Source organism: Callithrix jacchus, chromosome 10, assembly GCF_049354715.1.
Source record: "Callithrix jacchus isolate 240 chromosome 10, calJac240_pri, whole genome shotgun sequence".
In the NCBI taxonomy this organism is placed as follows: domain Eukaryota; kingdom Metazoa; phylum Chordata; class Mammalia; order Primates; family Cebidae; genus Callithrix; species Callithrix jacchus.
The window spans coordinates 63,185,137-63,202,530 of NC_133511.1; the positions used below are offsets into that span (position 1 = coordinate 63,185,137).

The following is a 17,394-nucleotide window of genomic DNA, read 5'->3' on the forward strand; positions in this document are numbered from 1 at the left end:
AAATAAAAGGTTTTATTTATGAGTTATGTTGCAGCAGAATTAAACATAGCAGGCTAACAGCCCTGAATGAACAGAGCTCACAGCTCAGCACTTGAGCTCCTACAAAGTACAGACTGCCTCCTCAAGCAGCTCCCTGACCCCTCTATATCCAAAAGACTGACATTTGGCAGGCATCATTCTAGGACAAAGATAGCAGAAAAAGAAACTGGTAGCATCCCTCACTGTTCCGCAGCTGCTATAGGTGCACCCCAGAGAAGCAGGGCCTGGAGTGGACCTCAGCAGTCGTACAGTGAAGGGGCTAGACTGGTAGAAGGAAAACCATGTAACAGAAATACTTCATCATCAACAATCTGGGTGTCCACTCAGAGACCCAATCGAAAAGTCAGCAACTACACAGACGACAGGAGAATAAATCCACAAAGATGGGAAGAAACCAGTGCAAAAAGGAGGAAAACACCTGAAACCAGAACACCTCGCCTCCTAGAAAGGACCAGAACTCCTCATCAGCAAGGGAACAAAGCTGGATGGAGAATGACTGTGACGAAATGATGGAATTAGACTTCAGAAGGTGGATAATGAGAAACTTTTGTGAGCTAAAAGAACATGTATTAAATCAATGCAAAGAAACTAAGAACCTTGAAAAAATATATGAAAAAAGATTCGAGGAAATGATAACAAGAATGGATAACTTAGAGAGGAATATGAATGAATTGAAGGAGCTGAAACACACAATACGAGAACTTTGCGAAGCATGCACAAGTTTCAATAGCCGAATTGACCAAGCAGAAGAAAGAATATCAGAAGTCGAAGATCAACTCAATGAGATAAAATGAGAAACCAAGATTAGAAAAAAAAAGCGCAAAAAGGAATGAACAAAGTCTCCAAGAAATGTGGGACTATGTGAAAAGACCTAACCTATGTTTGATAGGCGTACCAGAATGTGAGGAAGAGAATGAATCCAAGCTGGAAAATACTCTTCAGAACATTATCCAGGAAAATTTCCCCCACCTAGCAAGACAGGCCAACACTCAATTGCAGGAAATACAGAGAACACCACAAAGATATTCCACAAGAAGAGCAACCCCAAGGCACATAATCATCAGATTCAACAAGGTTGAAATAAAGGAGACAATACTAAGGGCTGCCAGGGAGAAAGGTCGGGTCACCCATAAAGGGAAGCCTATCAGACTCACAGCAGATCTCTCGGCAGAAACTCTACAAGCCAGAAGAGAGTGGGGACCAATATTCAACATCCTTAAAGAAAAGAACTTTCAACCTAGAATTTTATATCCAGCCAAACTGAGCTTCAGAAGTGAAGGAAAAATAAAATCCTTTGCGAACAAGCAAATACTCAGAGATTTTGTCACCACCAGGCCTGCTTTACAAGAGCTCCTGAAGGAGGCACTACACATAGAAAGGAACAACCAGTACCAGCCACTCCAAAATCATACTAAATGCTAAAGAGCATCAACATAATGAAGAATCTACAAAAACTAACAGGCAAAACAGCCAGCTAGCATCAAAATGGCAGTATCAAATTCACACATAACAATATTAATTCTAAGTGTAAATGGACTAAATGCACCAATCAAAAGACACAGACTGGCAAATTGGATAAAAATCCAAAACTCATCAGTGTGCTGTATCCAGGAAACCCATCTCACATGCAAGGATACACAAAGGCTCAAAATAAAGGGATGGAGGAAGATTTACCAAGCAAATGGAGAGCAAAAGAAAGCAGGAGTTGCAATTCTCATCTCTGATAAAATAGACTTTAAAGCAACAAAGATCAAAAGAGACAAAGAAGGCCATTACATAATGGGAAAAGGATCGATACAACAAGAAGAGCTAACGATTCTAAACATATATGGACCCAATACAGGAGCACCTAGATATATAAGGCAAGTTCTTAATGACTTACAAAGAGACTTAGACTCCCACACAATAATAGTGGGAGACTTTAACATTCCACTGTCAATATTAGATCAACCAGACAGAAAATCAACAAGGATATCCAGGGCTTGAACTCAGACCTGGAGCAAGCAAACCTGATAGACATTTACAGAACTCTCCACCCCAAATCCACAGAATATACATTCTTCTCAGCATCACATCACACCTCCTCTAAAACTGACCACATAACTGGAAGTAAAGCACTGCTCAGCAAATGCAAAACAACTGAAATCATAACAAACAGCCTCTCAGACCATAGTGCAATCAAGTTAGAACTCAGAATTCAGAAACCAACCCAGAACCGCACAGCTTCATGGAAACTGAACAACTGGCTCTTGAATGTTGACTGGATAAACAATGAAATGAAGGCAGAAATAAAGAAGTTCTTCGAAACCAATGAGAATGAAGACACAACATGCCAGAATCTCTGGGACACATTTAAAGCAGTCTCTAGAGGAAAGTATATAGCAATAAGTGCCATATGAGAAAAATGGAGAGATCCAAAATTGACACCCTATCGTCAAAACTGAAAGAGCTAGAGGAGCAAGATCAAAAAAACTCAAAACCCAGCAGAAGACAATAAATAACTAAGATCAGAGCTGAACTGAAGGAGATTGAGACACGAAAAACCCTCCAAAAAAAATCAATAAATCCAAGAGCTGGTTTTTTGAAAAGATCAACAAAATAGACAGACCACTAGCCAGATTGATTAAAAATAAAAGAGAGAACAACCAAATAGATGCAATAAAAAATGATAAAGGGGAAATCACCACAGATTCCACAGACATTCAAACCATCATCAGAGAATATTACAAACCACTCTATGCACATAAACTAATAAACCTGGAAGAAATGGATAAATTCCTGGACTCCCATGTCCTCCCAAGCCTAAACCAGGAGGAAGCTGAAACTATGAATAGACCAATAACAAGGGCAGAAGTCGAGGCAGCAATTAAGAGCCTACCACACAAAAAAAGCCCAGGTCCAGATGGGTTCACAGCCAAATTCTACCAGACACACAAAGAGGAGCTGGTACCATTCCTTCTGAAACTATTCCAAATAATCCAAAAAGAAGGAATCCTTCCCAAATCATTCTATGAGACCAATATCATCCTGATACCAAAACCCGGCAGAGACCCAATGAGAAAAGAAAACTTCAGGCCAATATCCATGATGAACATAGATGCAAAAATCTTCAATAAAATATTGGCAAGCCGATTGCAACAGCAAATCAAAAAACTTATCCATGATGATCAAGTAGGATTCATCCCGGGGATGCAAGGCTGGTTCAACATATGCAAATCTATAAACATAATTCACCACATAAACAGAACCAAAAACAAAAACCATATGATTATCTCAATTGATGCAGAGAAGGCATTTGACAAAATTCAACAGCCCTTTATGCTAAAAACCCTCAATAAACTGGGTATCAATGGAACGTATCTCAAAGTAATAAAAGCTATTTATGACAAACCAACAGCCAATATCATACTTAATGGGCAAAAACTGGAAGCATTCCCTTTGAAATCCGGCACTAGACAAGGATGCCCTCTTTCACCACTCCTATTTAATATAGTACTGGAAGTTCTAGCCACAGCAATCAGGCAAGAAAAAGAAATAAAGGGTATTCAAATTGGAAAGGTGGAAGCCAAATTGTCTCTATTTGCAGATGACATGATAGTATACCTAGAAGACCCCATCGCCTCAGCCCAAAAACTCCTGAAACTGATAAGCAACTTCAGCGAAGTCTCAGGATATAAAATCATTGTGCAAAAATCACAAGCCTTCCTCTACACCAATAACAGACTTAAAGAAAGCCAAATCAAGAACAAACTGCCATTCACAATTGCTACAAAAAGAATAAAATACCTTGGAATACAACTCAGAAGGAACGTAAGGGACCTCTTCAAGGAAAACTACAAACCACTGCTCAACAAAATCAGAGAGGACACAAACAGATGGAGAAACATCCCATGTTCATGGTTAGGAAAAATTAATATCATAAAAATGGCTATACTGCCCAAAGTAATTTACAGAATCAATGCTATACCCATCAAGCTACCACTGACTTTCTTCACAGAACTGAAAAAAACCACCATGAACTTCATATGGAACCAAAAGAGAGCCCACATAGCCAAGTCAATTCTAAGCAAAAAGAACATAGCGGGGGGCATCACACTACTGGATTTCAAACTATACTACAAGGCTACAGTAATCAAAACAGTATGGTACTGGTCCCAAAACAGAGATATAGACCAATGGAACAGAACAGAGGCATTGGAGGCAACACAACATATCTACAACCATACAATCTTTGATAAACCTGACAAAAACAAGCAATGGGGAAAGGATTCCCTGTTCAACAAATGGTGTTGGGAAAACTGGCTAGCCATGTGCAAAAAGCAGAAACTGGACCCCTTCCTGACACCTTACACTAAAATTAACTCCAGATGGATTAAAGACTTAAACCTAAGACCTGGCAGCATAAAAACCCTAGAGGAAAATCTAGGCAAAACCATCCAAGACATAGGAGTAGGCAAGGACTTCATGTACAAAACAAAACACCAAAAGCATTGGCAACAAAAGCCAAAATAGACAAATGGGACCTAATCAAACTCCACAGCTTCTGCACGGCAAAAGAAACAGTCACTAGAGTGAATCGGCAACCAACAGAATGGGAAAAAATGTTTCCAGTTTCCCATCTGACAAAGGGCTGATATCCAGAATTTACAAAGAACTCAAACAGATTTACAGAAAAAAAACAAACAACCCCATTCAAAACTGGGCAAAGGATATGAACAGACACTTTATGAAAGAAGACATATATGAGGCCAACAAGCATATGAAAAAATGCTCATCATCACTGGTCATTAGAGAGATGCAAATCAAAACCACATTGAGATACCATCTCACGCCAGTTAGAATGGTGATCAATAAAAAATCTGGAGACAACAGATGCTGGAGAGGATGTGGAGAAAAAGGAACACTTTTACACTGTTGATGGGAGAGTAAATTAGTTCAACCATTGTGGAAGACAGTGTGGCGATTCCTCAAGGCCTTAGAAATAGAAATTCCATTTGACCCAGCAATCCCATTACTGGGTATATATTCAAAGGACTATAAATCGTTCTACTATAAGGACACATGTACACAAATGTTCATTGCAGCACTGTTTACAATAGCAAAGACCTGGAATCAACCCAGATGCCCATCAATGACAGACTGGATTGGGAAAATGTGGCACATATACACTATGGAATATTATGCAGCAATTAGAAATGATGAGTTTGTGCCGTTTGTAGGGACATGGATGAATCTGGAGAACATCATTCTCAGCAAACTGACACAAGAACAGAAAATGAAACACCGCATATTCTCACTCATAGGTGGTTGATGAAAAATGAGAACACATGGACACAGGGAGGGGAGTATTAAACACTGGGGTCTATTGGGGGGATAAGGGGATGGCCAGCAGGAGGGGGAGGTGGAGAGGTATAGCCTGGGGAGAAATGCCAAATGTGGGTGAAGGGGAGAAAGGAAGCAAAACACACTGCCATGTATGTACCTATGCAACTGTCTTGCATGTTCTGCACATGTACCCCAAAACCTAAAATGCAATAAAAATTTTTTTAAAAAATCAATAATTCAAGAGCTGGTTTTTTGAAGAGATCAACAAAATAGACAGACCACAAGCCAGATTGATTAAAAAAAAAAACAAATAGATGCAATAAAAAATGATAAAGGGGAAATCACCACAGATTCCACAGAAATTCAAACCATCATCAGAGAATATTACAAACAACTCTATACACATAAACTAGTAAACCTGGATGAAATGGATACATTCCTGGACACTTGTGTTTTTTCAAGCCTAAACCAGGAGGAAGCCGAAACTATGAATAGACCAATAACAGGGTCTGAAGTTGAGGCAGCAATTAAGAGCCTACCACTCAGAAAAAGCCGAGGTCCAGATGGGTTCACAGCCGAATTCTACCAGACACACAAAGAGGAACTGTTACCATTATTTTTGAAACTATTCCAAGTTATTCAAAAAGAGGGAATCCTTCCCAAGTCATTGTATGAAATCAACATCATTCTGATACAAAAACTTAGCAGAGATTCAATAAGAAAAGAAAACTTCAGGCCAATATCCATGATGAACATAGATGCAAAAATCTTCAATAAAGTACTGGCAAGATGATTGCAACAGCACATCATAAAGCTTATCCACCATGACCAAGTAGGATTCATCCCGGAGATGCAAGCCTGGTTCAACATATGCAAGTCTATAAATGTAATTCACCACTTAAACAGAACCAAAGACAAAAACTACCTGATTATCTCAGTTGATGCAGAGAAGGCCTTTGACAAAATTCAACAGCCCTTTATGCCAAAAACTCTCAATAAACTCAGTATTGATGAAAAGTATCTCAAAATAATAAAAGCTATTTATGACAAACCAACAGCCAATATCATACTGAATGGGCAAAAACTGGAAGCGTTCTTTTTGAAATCTGGCACTAGATAAGGATGCCCTCTTTCACCACTCCTATTCAATATCGTACTGGAAGTTCTAGCCAGAGCAATCACGCAAGAAAAAGAAATGAAGGGTATTCAAATAGGAAAGGAGGAAGCCAAATTGTCTCTAATTGAAGACGACATGATAGTATATCTAGAAGACCCCATCGTCTCAGCCCAAAAACTCCTGAAACTGGTAAGCAACTTCAGCAAAGTCTCAGGATACAAAATCAATGTGCAAAAATCACAAGCATTCCTATACACCAATAACAGACTGAAAGAGAACCAAGTCAAGAATGAACTGCCATTCACAATTGCTACAAAGAGAATAAAATACCTAGAAATACAACTAAAAAAAATGTAAAGGACCTCTTCAAGGAGAACTACAAACCACTGCTCAATGAAATAAGAGAGGACACAAACAGATGGAGAAATATTCCATGTTCATGGTTAGGAAGAATCAATATCTTGAAAATGGCCATACTGCCCAAAGTAATTTACAGACTCAACACTATCCCCATCAAGCTACCAATGACCTTCTTCATAGACCCTGGAAAAAACCACCTTAAACTTCATATGGAACCAAAAAAGAGCCACATAGCCAAGTCAATTCTAAGCAAAAACAACACAGCAAGTGGCATCACAGTACTGGACTTCAATCTGTACTACAAGGCTACAGTAATCAAAACAGTATTGTACTGGTATCAAAACAGAGATACAGACCAATGAAACAGAACAGAGGCATCGGAGGCAACACAACATATCTACTACCATACAATCTTTGATAAACCTGACAAAAACAAGCAATGGGGAAAGGATTCCCTGTTTAATAAATGGTATTGGGAAAACTGGCTAGCCATGTGCAGAAAGCAGAAACTGGACCCCTTTCTGACACCTTACACTAAAATTAACTCCAGATGGATTAAAGACTTAAACGTAAGACCTGGCACCATAAAAACTTTAGAAGAAAATCTAGGCAAGGCATTCAGGACATAGGAGTAGGCAAGGACTTTATGACCAAAACACCAAAAGCATTGGCAACAAAAGCCAAAATAGACAAATGGGACCTAATCGAACTCCACAGCTTCTGCACGGCACAAGAAACAGTCATTAGAGTGAATCAGCAAGCAACAGAATGGGAAAAAATTTTTGCAGTTTACCCATCTGACAAAGGCCTGATATCCAGAGTTTACAAAGAACTAAAACAGATTTACAAGAAAAAATCAAACAAGCCCATTCAAAAATGGGCAAAGGATATGAACAGACACTTTACAAAAGAAGACATACATGAGGCCAACAAACATATGAAAAATGCTCATCATCACTGGTCATTAGAGAAATACAAATCAAAACTACATTGAGATACCTTCTCACACCAGTAGAATGGCAATCATTAAAAAATCTGGAGACAGCAGATACTGGAGAGGATGTGGAGAAATAAAAACACCTTTACACTGCTGGTGGGAGTTTCCATTAGTTCAACCATTGTGGAAGACAGTGTGTTCATTCCTCAAGGACCTAGAAATAGAAATTCCATTTGACCCAGCAATGCCATTACTGGGTATATATCCAAAGGACTATAAATCGTTCTACTATAAGGACACATGCACACGAATGTTCATTGCAGCACTGTTTACAATAGCAAAGAGCTGGAATCAACCCAGGTGCCCATTGATGATAGACTGGAGTGGGAAAATGTGGCACATATACATCATGGAATATTATGCTCAATCAAAAATGATGAGTTTGTGTCCTTTGTAGGGACATTGGTGAATCTGGAGAACATTATTCTCAGCAACCTGACAAAAGAACAGAAAATGAAATACCACATGTTTCCACTCATAGGCGGGTTATGAACAATGAGAACACATGGACACAGGGAGGGGAGCACTACACACTGGGGTCTATTGGGGGGAATAGGGGAGGGAAAGCAGGGGGAACTTGGGAGGGATAGCATGGGGAGAAATTTCAGATGTGGGTGAAGGGGAAGAAGGCAGCAAATCACACTGCCACGTGTGTACCTATGCAACTATCTTGCATGTTCTGCACATGTACCCCAAAACCTAAAATGCAATTAAAAAAATAAGAAATAGGCTGGGCACGGTGGCTCAGGCCTGTAATCCCAGCACTTTGGGAGGCCGAGGCGGGTGGATCACGAGGTCAAGAGATCGAGACCATCCTGGTCAACATGGTGAAACCCCATCTCTACTAAAAAATACAAAAAATTAGCTGGGCATGGTGGTACGTACCTGTAATCCCTGCTACTCAGGAGACTGAGGCAGGAGAATTGCTTCAACCCAGGAGGTGGAGGTTGTGGTGAGCTGAGATCATGCTATTGCACTCCAGCCTGAGTGACAAGAGCGAAAGTCCATCTCAAAAAAATAAAAAATAAATAAATAAATAAACAGTTCTTTTAGCAGATGAGGGAGTTTCCTTACCCTGGTAGTTCTGAGTGTCCCAATATGTGCCCTTGACCACCACACTTGATGCGGAAACAGTAGAGCAGCCTCCACTGCAAGCTGTACTGAAGATCCCACCCACACAGTGAGAGTTCCCTTTAGCCTGCACTTTGGGTTGCATGCATCCCGAGCTCCCAATGCATCATGTGCCAAGGTTCCACCCTCCTTTTGGCTGGGAAGTATGTACTGGTTTTCTATCTCCAGGGTGCTAGTAGCAGAGCCTGACATGGTGTGAGCTCTTCATAGATGCTTGTTCAATTTCCTAGGAACTCAGCAGGCTGGGCCTAACACCACTGCCTGCAAAGGCCTGGCAGGTGTAGGGACTCATTAACCCATGCCTGCTGCTCTTACAGAAAGGGGAGAGGGAGATGGAGAGTTGTCTTTTTAATAAGGAGGGCCAGGGGCTGTAATAGGGGCCCCAGCATAATTTATCTCAGGAAAGAGCAGGGGCCCCTCTCCTCTGGGGCTCATAGCCTGGCCTTACTTCTCTCTTCTTTACAGTTTGAGATTTCATCTAAGCCAGAACTAGGCTGCCAAAGACTTTAAACTTTTTCACCTTCTACTCTAATTTCAGCTCCTTGACAAAGGCAAGATTCTTGGCTGGGACAGAATAACCAGCATGGAATGCTGGGAAATTCAGAACCACATGTGCTTCAAATGAAGGGAAGAAGAGCTGTTTGCCATTGTGCTCAAAATACTTCTGAGGGCATGAAAGTCTTTCACTGGTCTGGGTAATTCTCCCCCTTCCTCCACACCTCCACTGTAAACCAAGAGACAGCATGGCCAGTGAGTCCCAGCCCTGCAGAGAGAGCTCTACCGGCTCCTATTCATGCTCAAGGTATTTATTAACTTACTCAACAGCCATGTGGGAAGTCACTGCTTCAGAACGCTGACTGTTCAGAAATGGATGTGAAGCCAAGTTCTCAGCTGCCTCGTTCTGGCTTTCCCTGCCTGATCCAGGGGTCTCCTGAGGTAGGAGGTTCTTTGAGGGCAACTGATAGCTCTTCAGAAGCCCAGGTAGAGAGCTGCTCTTTTTGGGGTAGACACACTGGGACTGAATGCTTTGGAGGGCCTCTGTTTTGGTAGGGACACCTGTGAACTCGGGACCCCAGGCTACAGGATTCAAAGTTTTTAAAAATTTCTTTTGAAACATAACCTTTTTCTTGAGTTTTCAACTGAAAAATAAAGCTAGCAGAATCCAAGAATATGTCTCTGGATTGTTGGGGCTGATCATCTAACTCAGGCAATGGGGAGAGGTGGGCAGGTGTGGAATATTCTCACCAATAGGGGGTGACCTCGAGCCCTCTTTGGGCTGAGACTTTGGTAGATTGTAGGGTCCAGATTCCAGAGAAAAGGGCCAGGTATCAGCCATAGGGACTGAGACAAGCTGAAGGCCAGACACCAGACTTTGCTGTCCGTGGCCTCCCCACCCATGAATCCCTGGTGCACAGCAGGTGCTAGATGAAGTATAGAAGAAAGAACTCCAGGGTAAATGGGAATGGGAAGGTTGGTCCTCCACATTCTTACACTGGAGGGAAGAGAAACGATGGTGGCTGGGATTTGAGTGTTTGCTATGGTTAGAGCCTAAAAACCCCGGAGCCCAGGCACAGCTCCAAGTGCCTTGAAAGATGTTTGATCTTAAGCCTTACAATAGTCCAATGAGGAATGGATGATCTCCTCAATGAGGGAAGAAACAAAGGCTCAGAGAGTTGAGGGGACTCCTTCAAGCTCATATAACCTACAAATGCCCAGGATGGTGCTGATGTGGGTCTGTCTGCCTCCCAATGCTGCCCAAGCTCAATCATCCCCCACCACTTATGATTTTGCAGTAATAGCCTTATGCCACATATTTTACCAGTTACTTTATGAAAGAAAGTCAAGTTCACTTTAGCCATGTCCTAAGCCATAATAGGTAGCTCCTGTTCAAAATACCTTGTAAATCAGGTCATGCAAGATCAGAAATGCACCCACAACTGTTACAGATGCTGTGATATCTACTGTTTTGGGGAACTCAGCCTAGGAACATGAGTGAAGAAACAACTCACAAAGAAAAGCAAATCACTGTCACGCAGGGGGCCCTGAGCAATTCAGAGTCAGATGCAACTAGAGTGTGCAGCCACCTGACCTGCTGGTTTCCCAATATGCTTAGTGGATCCATGATGTTGGATCCACGAAGGAAATGCAGAAGCCTTTCCCTCCTGCCTCCCACACTCTGTGGGTCAAGTATTTACCAAAAACACAGTGGTGGGCTGGACACCAGCAGAGATACAAAGAAGGAAAAGCAGTTCTCCCTTCTCAAGGCATTTTGGACAACATCAATATTTTGAAGTTAGGGGGTGCAGGTGGAGTGTGTGTTCATGCCCAGAATTTAAAGACAAACAGATGGGAGAGGGAATGATTCCAGCAGACAGACCAATAAATATTCACATTAACAATGTTCACTGAACTGCAGCCTAGACAACAAAGCAAGGCTATGTCTCCACAAAAAATTTAAAATTTAGCCTGGTGTGGTGAAACACATCTGTCATACCAGGTACTTGGGAAGCTGAGGCATGAGAATTGCTTGCACCTGGGAAATGGAGATTGCAGTGAGCCGGAACTGCACTACTGTACTCCAGCCTCGGCAACGAAGCAAGACCCTGCCTTAAAAAAAAAAAAGAGATGGGGTCTTACTATGCTTCCCAGGCTGGTCTTAAACTCCTGGGCTCAAGCAATCCTTCTGCCTCAGTATCCCAAAGTGCTAGGATTACAGGCCTTAGCCACCAAGCCTGGCCTCAGACAGTCTTCCTTTGTACAAAAAAAGCAGTTAGAAAAAGAAAACATCCCATTTGCAACAGCACACCCCAAAAAAACAACTCTCAGAAATAAACATGCAAAAATATGCACACAATCCATATGAAGAAATCTTTCAATGAAATACTTTGAATGCAAAAAAAGCCACACTGCACATGTTATGGAAAAAGGTTCAACAATAAAAAGATGTCACAGCCAGATGTGGTGGCTCACACCTGTAATCCCAGCACTTTGGAAGTCCAAGGTGGGCGGATCACAAGGTCAGGAGTTTGAGACCAGTCTGAGCAGTATAGCAAAATCCTGTCTCTACTAAAAATACAAAAAAATGAGCCAGACATGGTGACCTGCATCTGGAATTCCAGCTACTCAAGAGGCTGAGGCAGGAGAATTTCTTGATCTGGCAGGCAGAGATTGCAGTGAGTCGAGATTACGCCACTGCACTCCAGCCTGGATGACAGAATAAGACTCTATCTCCAAAAACAAACAAAAAGATGTCACTATCATTATCAAGTGGGGATTTGTGGAAGTGGAGCCTTCACACGTGATGGGGGAACATAAGACAGCATGGCCACTACAAAAGACATTTTGGCACTTTCTTAAAAGGTAAATTTATATTAACCTTATGGAATCGGATGCAGTGGCTCAGGCCTGTAATTCCAGCATTTTGTGAGGCCAAGGTGGGTAGATCACCTGAAGTCAGGAGTTCAAGACCCAACTTGGCCAAAATGGCGAAACCCCGTCTCTTCTAAAAGTACAAAAAAGTAGCCCAAAGTGGTGTCGGGCGCCTCAGCCACTACATGGGAGGCTCAGGAAGGAGAATTGCTTGAAACTGGAAGGCAGAGGTTGCAGTGAGCTGAGATCATGCCACTGCACTCCAGCCTCAGTGCCAGAGCAAGACTCTGCCTCAAAAAACAAAAAAAATTAGGTATGGTGGCACATGCCTATAATTTCAGCTACTCGGGTGGCTGAGGCAGAAGAATCACTTGAACCTGGAGGTTGTAGGTTGCAGTGAGTCAACATCATGCCCCTGCACTCTAGCTTGGGCACTTGAGTGAGACCGTCTCTAAACAAATAAATAAATAAAAATAAAATGTCAACATCAGTGGTTGTTTGTATACTCACAGAACGGTGCATCCATCACCACAATCAATTTTAGAACGTTTTCATTTCCCCAATAAGGAATTCCATTATTTTTAGTTATCACCCCTCCTAATTCTTCCTTCCACCCCCAGCACTAGGTAACCAGTAATCTGTTCCCTGTCTGTCTGGATTTTCCCACCTGGGCATTTCATATAAATGGGATCACGAAATATGTGGCCCTTGGTGACTGGCTGCTTGGACTTGGCATAAAGTGTCAGGCTCACCCACATATGGCCCCTGTCTGTGCTTCATTCCTTTTCGCTGCCTTATTAACCAAGTGGTGTCATAAGCACTGCAGTTAAACTGTGAAAAGTTAGGGTGTGTGTCATAATCCCTAGAACAACTGCTAAAGAAAGCGTATATAGCTAAAAACATAGAGCAAAAAGATACAGCCAAAAAGCCACTAGAGATGAAAGGATATGGGAAGAATCACTCTATTCATCCAAAAGAAGGTAGGAAAGGAAGAACAAAAAACAAAATAGAAATAGGCCAGGTATGCTGGCTCACTACTAACAATACAAAAAAAAAAAAAAAAATTAGCCAGGCACAGTGGTACACACCTGTAATCCCAGCTACTCGGAAGGCTGAGGCAGGAGAATTGCTTGAATCTGGGAGTCAGAGATTGCAGTGAGATTGCAGGAGGCAGAGATTGCAGCTTGGGTGACAGAGCAAGACTGTCTCAAGAAGAAAAAAAAAAAAGAAAAAACCACAAATGGCATAAGTTAGAAATTCCATTAAACCGTAAGTGAACTAAACACTCTAAGTGACAGTGAGATACTGAGACTGAATTTCCAGAAACACAAATGAAAATATGACCCACCTATCTAATGTGTAGAAGAAGCACCCTTCAAATACAAAAACACAGCTAAGATGAAAACAACAGGATGAAAAAAGATATCTATGTAAATATTACTTATAAGAAAGCTTTATTAATATCAGATAAATAGATAATATGTGGGCTTCCTACTTCTTTGATGGAACAATTAAAAACTGAGAATATGAGGTTGGTGCAGTGGTTCAGGCCTGTAATCTCATCAATTTGGGAGGCTGAAGTGGGCAGATTACCTGAGGTCAGAAGTTCAAGACCAGCCTGGCCAACATGGTGAAACCTGTCTCTACTAAAAATACAAAAATTATACAGGCACGATGGTGGGTGCCTTTAAGCCCAGCTACTCAAGAGCCTGACTTGGGAGAATGGCTTGAATCTGGGAGGCGCAGGTTGCTGTGAACCGAGATTACACCATATATTCAGCCTGGGTGACAGTGAGATGCCGTCTCAAAAACAAACAAACAAATACCAGAGAATGCTACATTTTAAATTGCTGCATTTTGTAGTATGTGAATTACATGTCAATTTCTTAAACGACTGGTAGGAGAAGGAAGGCACTGCAAATGATATTTTGGTTTTGTAATAAAACAAAAGATTTCTTTATCTCTCCCCCAAAAATGTCCTCTTTCAGTTTCTGCAAACTTCCTCCTTTCCTCTTCTATCCATCCAACCAGAGAAACTTTTATCTGTTCCCACCCAACCAAAGCATTTGCAGGAATGTATGGGGCTTAAAGTCAAAAGCAAAGAAAATAAGGCATAAATTCTCTTTCCCTCATTTCTTTTGTCCTTGTACACCCATGGTTAGTGATTAGTAAGGTCAGCTGGCAGCGACAAAAATCTGCTTTTGAAATTTTTGTTTTGTTTTTGTTTTGGAGACAGAGTCTTCTTCTGTGGCTCAGGCAGAAGTGCAGTGGCACAATCTCAGCTCACTGCAATCTCCATCTCGTGGGTTCAAGAGATTCTCCTGCTTCAGCCTCCTGAGTAGCCTGGTTTACAGGTACCCATCACCATGCCTGGATAATTTTTGTGTTTTTAGTACAGGCGGGGTTTCATCATGTTGTCCAAACTGGTCTCAAATTCTCACAGAAAAAACACCATGTGATCTGCCCACCTTGACCTCCCAAAGTGCTGGGATTACAGGTGTGAGCTACTTCGCCTGGCCAGGTAAATTTTCTCTAATGGAAGTGCCAAAACAGGTATAGTCCAAAAATCACAGATATATCAAAAATTTTAAAACAGTGTTGGAGACCAGGGACAGTGGCTCCTGAGTGTAATCCCAACACCTTGGGAGGCCAAGGCAGGAGGATCACTTGAGGCCAAGAGTTTGAGACCATCCTGGCCAACACAGCAAGACCTCTTATCTATAAAACATTTTTAAATGATACTGGAAAATGCTAACTTGGATAGTGATAGTTTCAGTGCATCATTGTCTGACTTTCTGGATTTTGCTCTAAACCCTGGGACAGATGATTAAGTCATGTGTCCAAGCTCAGGGACTTCCCCTTGTACAGAGATGATGCTCCCTGGAGCACCCCGATCCACTCCCCCTCCCTTCAACTTGTCTTAGTATATCATATTCAGACCAGACCAGGGAAAGCCCTGCTCATGTCATCAGTCCTGCCCAGGCCAACAGCCTTAGAAAACATCCCCATCAACCCCCACAAAGGGCAGAGTGACTCAGTTCACCCACAGAGTGCAGGCCAGCTGCCTGCCTTGTACTCTCTCCAGACCTGGTCCAGTGTACAAACTATGCAGCCAGGGCCCTGTGCTCAGAAGCATCCCTAACACTTGCTTGAATGCTCTGCTGCTTGAATCATTTTTTTTCTTTCTTTTTTTTTTTTTTTTTGAGACAGAGTTTCGCTCTTGTTACCCAGGCTGGAGTGCAATGGCGCAATCTCGGCTCACCGCAACCTCCGCCCCCTGGGTTCAGGCAATTCTCCTGCCTCAGCCTCCTGAGTAGCTGGGATTACAGGCACGCGCCACCATGCCCAGCTAATTTTTTGTAATTTTTAGTAGAGACGGGGTTTCACCATGTTGACCAGGATGGTCTCGATCTCTTGACCTCGTGATCCACCCGCCTCGGCCTCCCAAAGTGCTGGGATTACAGGCTTGAGCCACCGCGCCCGGCCAGAATCATTTTTTTTCTTTTTTTTTTTGAGGCATAGTCTCGCACTGTCGCCCAGGCTGGAGTGCAATGGCATGATCTTGGTTCACTGCAACCTCCACCTCCTGGGTTCAAGCGATTCTCCTGCCTCAGCTTCCTGAGTAGCTGGAATTACAGGTGCCCACCACCATGCCCAGATAAGTTTTGTATTTTTAGTAGAGACAGGATTTCACCCTGTTGGCCAGGCTAGTCTCAAACTCCTGACCTCGTGATCCACTTGTCTTGGCCTCCCAAAGTGCTGGGATTACAGGCATGAGCCACTGCACCTCGCCCACTTGAATCTTAATTTCTGAAAATTATTGATTTTCATTTTGTGCTGATCCCTGCAAATTAAGTGGCAGTTCCTACTTCAGAGCCACTTTAAAGATTCTTGGGTGGCTGGAGTAGGCCGGGATTTAAAGTAAGGGGCTGGCCAGGCACAGAGCCCCTCCAACAGAAAGACCTTTGCCTTGCTCTAATGTAACCCTCTCAGAGCCATTCCCTAATGGAACCTGAAACAGCCTGGTGATTTGCCCTCAACTTTTAATCACTGGCTGTCCCCCTCTTCAGGAGTGGGTGCATTTCATATAAGTGCATAAATAATACTAACAAGAGGGGCTGTGCCCATGGGCTGGGGTTCTGTCATGGGCATTCTGAGTTCAGGGTCCCTGGGAGGCACAGGACCCAGATCTGTCCTTAGAGTATGACAATAAATCACTCTACAGTGGCCTGTTCTGAGCAGGACAAGACCCAGCAACACTTTTGGTCAATGCTGGAACATCTCCCAGGCATGAGCAATGAATGGTAGCATCTGCAGGATGGTTGGCAGTGGGTCAGCTGTGCCTCAGTGGTTGTGGTGGTTCAAACCCACTATCCAGCCAACTCACCCTGGGATTCAATCAGCCTCGTTAACTGGGAACAGCCATTCCCAGCTGCACTCAGGCATCTTACAGACCCTTCCTTTCCTGCAAAGCCTCTTGCAGCATTTTAGGAAACAAGTGGAAACAGTAAGGGGAAACCACAAACCCATGTAATTCTAATAGCATCACCTCTTGGTCCATGAGGGTGGGGATAGAGCACTTCCCGTGTTGAATTTTATCCTGATGTCACCCTGATGGGGATAGAAGCAATGCCATTTGCTCCATCTCACAAACAACATTGCATCAGCCCCCCAAGAGATGAATCCAGGGACTGAGTCTGGCTAGCAAAGCCAGGACCGGGACAGACCACCTTTCTGACTTGGGAGCCTTAGGGCAGACTGTTGGTGTCTGCAGATTTCTGCCGAGTGTAGCCTGTGTGATCAGCTGGGGCTGAGGTTCCCTCTGCTGACAGAGCTTTTTCTCTTAAGGACACTTGTAGGGCCGTGACCTCATCAGATCACCTGTTGCTGGGAACACTCTTTTCCAGAGAACTCCAATGAGGAAGAGAAAGTGGGGTTACTGACTTTCGTGTCTCTGAACTTTGTAAAAGTATGTAAGGACCCAACCCTGCACTTATAATCAGACAGCTCAGGACCATTTGCTCTGAGAGGATCAACACTGACCATCTCCTTTTCC

The 17,394-nt window shown here is 42.7% G+C and overlaps 1 long non-coding RNA gene across 2 annotated transcripts in view; it reads right to left on the reverse strand.

Moving 5' to 3' along the window:
- LOC108593784 (uncharacterized) overlaps positions 1–17,394 on the reverse strand; it is a 162,199-nt gene that overhangs the window by 59,548 nt on the left and 85,257 nt on the right. For both annotated transcript variants that reach the window (XR_013523226.1, XR_013523225.1), the window contains exons 4-6: positions 13,427–13,540; positions 8,724–8,846; positions 7,841–7,992 (exon numbers count right to left, since the gene is read on the reverse strand). This is a non-coding gene — a long non-coding RNA (uncharacterized LOC108593784). The remainder of the gene's footprint in view (positions 1–7,840; positions 7,993–8,723; positions 8,847–13,426; positions 13,541–17,394) is intronic.